Source organism: Lactuca serriola, chromosome 8 (genome assembly GCF_051521515.1).
Source record: "Lactuca serriola cultivar US96UC23 chromosome 8, Lser_US96UC23_V15, whole genome shotgun sequence".
NCBI lineage: Eukaryota > Viridiplantae > Streptophyta > Magnoliopsida > Asterales > Asteraceae > Lactuca > Lactuca serriola.
Window position 1 is genome coordinate 291,378,654 of NC_136415.1, and position 7,716 is coordinate 291,386,369.

Here is a 7,716-nt window from a genome sequence, read left to right on the forward strand (position 1 = left end):
GCGAAGCCCGATTTTCTTTAAACCCCGCAGTAAGTGAGCTATGCCTACGCAATTTTAAATATAACTTTCAAATAATTATACTAATGTTATTAGGTCCTTAAAATAATTATTTGGGCTATTATTATGAGTTTTATAGAGTGTTGTTTAATGCTTATAAAATAATAATAATAATAGGTAGACTAATAATTAATCGCGTTTAACGTTAGACTAAACCCTAGTGGTAATGATACTAGGTTTCATCAATGGAAATTGTTTTGAGATAACAAAGTGTTGTCTGAGTGCCAAGTCGCCACCTATTCAGGTGAGTGCATTGTTACTTTCAGCTTACACATAGATATGAAGTATTCTATATGAATTACGTGTTGTGTGTGGATATTATCTATATACTTGCTATCTATGCTGGATGAACAATTTTATACATGTTTTAAATGATTTAAACTGTATATGTATTTTATATCTACGATAATGTTGGGGTAAAAAATGGGTAGATGAAATATGAGTTGGATGATGAGATGGGGGATGATTTAGACCATGAGGTGAGGGTGAGAGGTGGATGATGTGAAAAACCTCTTCCCCAAATGATGGCCTCGTCATTCAGCAGAGTATTGATGATAACCACAGACTATTCTAGACAGTCCAGTGGAACACTAGCAGGCTTGCAACCTATAGGTGTGGTGAACGATGTGATCACCTGGTGTACTCTAAACCTTGGTGATCATGCACACTTTGTGCCTAAACTGTGGCGATCATGCAGACTTGATGCCTAACCCCTGGTGATCATGCAGACTTGATGCCTAAACCTTGGTGATCATGCAGACTTCATGCCTAAACCCTGGAGACTATGCATACTTAGTACCCGTTGTGTAAACTATGGTAACGATGGACTTCGTGCCAATTCCTTAGGATGATCCTTAGGAATGAGTGAACGAAAAATAGCTGATTCTTAGGGTAGATCCTTAAGAATAAAGAAGATCATGGGGATGGGTAATTGGGTTGATTTCTTGATTTTTTAAACATAATAATTATATTATTGTAGGTTGAAAACCCTATGTACTCACCATGTTTCCCAACCTGACCCACTCAGTTTATTTATATCACAGGTGTTGTTATAATGTCACATTACACTGAGAGATTAAGGAGATGTAAATCACTAGTGATAATGAATGTAAGTTCTATTTATGGTTATGTTTCTGTGTTGACAATGACATCCCAAATGTTTTAAAACGAAGAAAAATACTTTCCTTTGGAAATGCTTTGATAACGTATTTATCATGGTTATGTTTCTTGCTCTCATCCAACCTTAATTCAGAAATGGGAATTATGTCGGGCACACCTCCCGTGAACTACCTCAAATAACACACATGAAAGGTATTCTTTTTACCCTCTGTTCTTCCGGTAATTCTAGCTTCTAAGCTTGATTCCCGATCCTCTGAAGAACTTTTAAATGGTCCAACAAACCTTGGACTCAACTTTCCTCGTTTCCCGAATCTTATAAGTCCCTTCCACGGTGAGACTTTAAGATAAATCGAATCCCCAACTTCGAAGGTCATCGGTCGTCTTTTCTTCTCAGCATAGCTCTTTTGTCGATCTTGAGCAGCTAACATCCTTTCCCTAATCACTTTCAACATCTCAGTAGTCTCATGGACTATCACGGGGCCCATAAACTGTTTTCCCCAGTTTCCAGCCAACATTATGGCGTTCGACACTTTTTTCCATACAAAGCGTGATAAGGTGCCATCTTGATGCTCGAGTGGAAACTATTACTATAGGAAAATTCTACTAGAGGTAATTGTTCATCCCAGTTACCTTGGAATTCTAGGGTACATGCTCTCAACATATCCTCTAATGTTTGAATTGTTTATTCGCTTTGACCATCATTTTGCGGATGGTAAGTTGTACTCAAACACAACTTGGTACCCAATTCCTCTTGTACACTCCTCCAAAACCTTGAGGTAAAACGACTGTCACGATCGGATACAATCGTTAATGAAACACCGTGAAGCCTCACAATTTCCTTCACGTAAGAATTCGCAAGTTTATCCATAGACCATTTCTCGTTGGCAGCTATGAAATGCATGCTCTTAGTGAAGCAATCAACGACCACCTAAATCATGTCGTGATCGTTCCTTGTTCTGGGCAGTTTAGTCACAAAATCCATAGTGATGTCTTCCCATTTGCCCATGGTATAGGCAAGACTTCTAAACTCCCATACGGTTTCTGATGTTGTGCCTTAACCCTAGCACAAGTTACACACTCAACCACATACTTTGCAACATAGAGCTTCATCGTCGGCCACCAGTAATAGGGTTTTAGATCCTTACACATTTTCATACTGTCGGGATGAATCGAGTACATGGTTTTGTGAGCTTCTTCCATCAAAGGATCTCTTACTCCTCCTGCCTTAGGTATCCAAATCCTATCTTTGAATATCTTCAGTCCTTGACCGTTTGTATCAAACACCAATGTTTTGCCCAAACGTTCCTCCTTTCGGTCATTTCTCTCTAAAGCTTCCTCTTGAGCTTTCACAATTGTCGATACAACTGCAATTCTCAACGCTCTTGGCTTTTTCTTTTCAAGATTTACCTTCTGACTGAGAGTATTGGCAACAACATTTGCTTTACCAGGGTGGTAAAGTATCTGACAGTCGTAGTCCTTGAGTAACTCTAGCCAGCGCCGTTGCCTCATGTTCAATTCCTTCTCCATACCTTTAAGGCGAATACTACCACTGCCAACTCCAGATCATGAGTGGGGTAGTTCTTTTCATGCTCTTTCAATTTCCTTGATGCACACACCATCACTTTATCCCTTTGGGTCAGAACACACCCTAACCCAACTCCAGAGGCATCACTATAAATTGTGAAGTCATCAACTCCTTTAGGTAATGAAAGAATCGGTGCTTCACACAACTTCTTCTTTAACTTCTCAAAACTTCCTTATGGTTCTCATTCAAAGTATAAAACAGCTCCTTTGTGGGTCAAAGCAGTCAATGGAGTCGCGATCGAAGAAAAGCCTTGGATAAACCTTTGATAATATCAGACGAATCCTAAAAAGCTTCAAATCTCCGTAGGACTTTCAATCGTAACCCTCTAGTTACAAAATAAATCCTTATTGAAGACTCCTTCTTCTTCTTGGAATAATTACTTTCCTTCATTTATTGTAACAAACCGATGGGTCATGTTCTAATGATCTCTCATTGTATATTGCACTACTTAGACTCAGATCTCCGAGGGAATTTTTTTTAGCAAACTATACCTTCCTTCATGTTCTAATGTGATACAATCACAATTCAACATGTTTCGTTTCTAACTACCAACTTCTTTAACAAAGAGTGCGATACTTCTATTGATCGCTTTGATCATCTTTCACTTTAATCTTCTGGCTTAAGTTAAATGTTACATCGAACTTGGTTCTCTGAACCACATAATAAACTCATCGTTGTCGGACTCAATTTGATATGACCACTAGGGTCGGAATAACAATCATCTTCTTAGTCATTACCGAAACGATGGTAACGACAGACTAGAATAAGACGGAATCAACTACGAGTTTCTTGGTAACCTTGTGACTTTCCCTGATCCAAGCATGATTCTTGTGCTTCCAGTAGTATAGATCTCTACTACTATTCACACCTACTCATACTCGTCCCAAGTACGGTCTCGTAGTCCCCAAGTCCTAAAATCACAAAACAATTTAACACATATGAATGTGTCCAATTAATCATAAAATTTTCATAGACTCTACTAGGACATCTTCCATGCGTATCTTCAATCATCAATTATGCTTCAACTTGGTTGGTGATGGAAATTCCAAACAATTGGGGCAACTTCAAAATTTACACCAAACATTCCATTCATTAGATGACAAAACCAGGGTTTATATTATTTGCTTGAAACGATTACACAAAGGTTCAAATTTACCCTATACTATGCCTCTAATAGGCTAAACCACTTGTTACTATTCACATTACTACTTCATAACTTGATCTTCGGGTATCAAGTCTTTACTTCTACTTCCTAGCATTATTAACTGCTTCGTCAATGATATTCTGAAATTCCCTTGGCATTGGTCATGCACTTGGCCTTGTTACTTCATTGTTCTTCGGACAGTTCTTAGAAATATGGCCTTCTTCTTTACATACATAACACACCCCTTTTGGAATCGTACACTCATTGGCGTAATGTCCTATTTCTCCACACCTAAAACACTTCATCTTGCCGTCACAATTCCCGGAGTGTTTATTGTTGCACTTCCCGCACCATTTTCCTTTTTCTCTTCTTTTTCCAGACTTTGAGGATATATTGCTCTTGTTGGGCCTTGAAGACCCCTCAAGTTTCCTCTTTTTGTCAACATCAACCTTGTTGGCGGTTCTCTCATTGATAATTTCTTCAGTAGACTTAGCAACCCTAATAGTTGCCTCAAGAACAGATGCCTAACATACTGGCACAATAAGTTCATACTTACTTTTTTGAAGTAAACATTTTGTTTCTTCAATCTATTCACCTAACATCGTACGCACCATTGCCTGCACCCCAGCCATCGTGATTGGCTCAGGCTGCGGATTATCGTTTCCGAATTCACTTTGCGTACTTTCCATTTCGATCTATACACCATCCATAGGTGAATTTAGATCTTCATTTTCGATAGGTGTTAAATCTTCGTTATTACTCCGAAACGTTTATATGTTAGTTCTAATATCGTAGTCATACGTTTAGAATCCTACACACATAAGGTTTCTAGATCCGGTTGGCAACAGACCATATGTCACACCCCAAAACCATGAACGGCGGAAACGTTCAGGGGCGGAGGACGTCATGTACAGTATCACAACAGTGTAATATAATAAACAAGCAACAACATCATCCATTGCATTATATGTAGAGTTTTAATACATGTGTGTTCTTTCATAATGTACAACAATAAAATGAATAATCAAAATAAGGCGAGTCTTGTCTGTGCTCTATCTTCTCAAAAACCTGGCCATCGCACCTGTCTAACTGATGACCTGAGAATACAAGTAATTTTGAAAGAGAGTATCAGCTTTAAAGCTGGTGAATTCATAAGTAATTAAGTGTCGTTGTCTTGCTTATGAAAATCTATTATGAAGGCCATGTAAACCTTTAATTGAAAATGTTGATGTAAGTATGAAAAACCCTAGAAAATCCCATGCTTTCTATTAGTTTGAGATGTAGTCTTCTACCAAGACCCGAATGTTTTGTTATGGCAATGTAGTCTTTTACCAAGACCCGAATGTTTTGTAAGTAAAATGATAGTTTTTTCCTTCGATTGTTTAGTACTAAAGTACTTAGTCTAACTCATCGTTTATGTGAAAGTATCACAAAATAAAGTAAACAGGAAAATGTACAACTGTAAGTGTTGTCACTGGGTACTAGGACTAACACAATATCGCATCTAGCGAAATATGTAACCTAATGAACATCCGAAGATTGTCCAGAAGAAGTATTAATGTATGTGCCATCGCTGGGTACCAGGAATAACACAACATCGCATCTAGCGAAATATGAAACCTAATGAACATCCGAAGATTGTCCAGAACAATTTTTAATGTAAGTGTCATCGTTGGGTACTAGGAGTAACACAACATCGCAATAAACGAAAGGTATAACCTTATGAACAATCGAAGATTGTCCACTTGTCCTCTATAGCAGCAGAAGGTGGGTGGAGGGGTTAGCCCCGGTTATCGATCTACCTAGTATAAGTAGTAACCTAAGAGCTCCGTAGATGGTCATCGACCACTGGTGCTAATCAGTGGGGTTCGGTATGGTAAGTCCCGTCGAGATATCCCATTGAACCGGGATAGGAAATATAATTTACATAGAAAGTACTAATAAATCATCCTCGTAGTTCTAAGAAAAAGTGTCCAGGTAAGTGAATACAGGATAATGCACCTATGTAAAAGTGTTCCTGTATGGTATTCATGTAAGTGTATTCATGTAACAGGTAAGTATATGTTAACATATTCATGTATCATGTAATCCTAAGTAAGTGTACTCATGTATCATGTAAGGTATTGGTATAGACTCATGAATGAACTGACTCTGGTGTGATTCCTTGTAGTAGTAATAATGTTTGATATCTTCTAACTATCCCTATGATAGTTAACTGAAAGGTAATTGGTTTTTTACGTAGGTTTATGCACTCTTACTACCCAAGAGTATTGGAAACTAAAGGAAAGGTGAAAACTATAATCTCTAACATATAAATGAACATATGCGCATAAGTATAGTTTGATTCAAGAAGGTAAAATAATGGTTTTGCAAGATATCTAGGAGTTTTGAACAATAATTAAGAATGACTTGATATAATTTTAATAAACATTTCAAAACTAATACTTTTGTTATCAAGGTATTTTAAGATAGAAAACCACTTCATGTGTCACCTTTTGAAATATGTGAAATCTGCTGAGTGAAAACACAGTTAAAAAAATACATAAGATTGATTTAATAACCTACTGTTTTCTACTTGTATTCCCCCCCTCCCCATTAAAACGTTTTAAATCATTTAAACCATTGATTAAGGGGTATGAACTCACCTGTAGTTGGTAGTGTAGATGAACTGGACGGTGTAGGATTGTTAGGCGTCAAGTGAGGTCTTGTACACACACTACGATCCTAATGAACATATAATCACACATATATGCACAAAATTAGTCACAAATTACTAATTGATAATGTTAAGACATCCTAGACATAGTAAACACTTTATATAAGTGTTTTAAGCCCTAAGGATTGCATCTAAGCTATTGTGGGACAAGGCACTTGTGTTTATGGTTCCAAAGGACCCCATATATGAGTTTACTCTCCTTATACCATCACACATGGAGTTTACGGTTGTAAGCTCTTGATTTTATGGCCGTAAACTCCCAACCATGGGTGTATTGTGTGTTTTGAAGTTCCAAATGATTCCTAGAATTATTCCAACTTGGTGGTTAAATTCGTGGAAGGGTTTAAGGCCTAGAAACACTCCTTAGAGGAGTTTACGGCCCCAAGGCCATTTCCTTTGGATTTTACGGCCGTAAACTCCCTTGGAATGGTGTTTTTGTTGCTTTCAAGTCTCTTGCATATGTAGGATAGGTTCTAGACTTTTACCTAAAGCATATGAAGGCATTAGGCACACTTTGGTGCCCTTCTTTCGTGTTTACGGCCCAAGAACCATGTCTTGGCCGTAAACTCACTTTGGAAGGTGATTTTGATGTGTTTTGGTCCTTGATTTAAGTGGGAACAATTCCTAGTAAATGTCCAATGCTTTAGGTGCCTTAAAAGCACCCTTTTGTGCATGATTTTGGAGTTCACGGTCAAAGATCCTCTTAGGCCGTGAACTCCCATACATATGTGTTTCTTTGGTGTTTTCATGTCCCAAATACAATTATAAACAAGCCTAAGGCAATAGTATATCGCGGGGGAAAGGCTAGGCATTGTTTCGGGAGTTTACCGCCCAAGAACACCTTGGGGGGTAAACTCCTAAATCTCGTTATTTAGCTATCTAATTCATGTTATTAACACATAATAAGCATTCTAACAATACTAGAGAGAGGTACTCACGATTTGGGATAAAAAACCGAAGATTCGTGAGAGAGAAAATGGCTTTTCTCTGGTTTGAAATGCGAATAATGAATGAGATTAGTTCAGAATTCTATTTATCGTCCTGAGATATTTTTGGCAGAAAATATTTTTATTCCCGAAATGATCTCTAAGATAA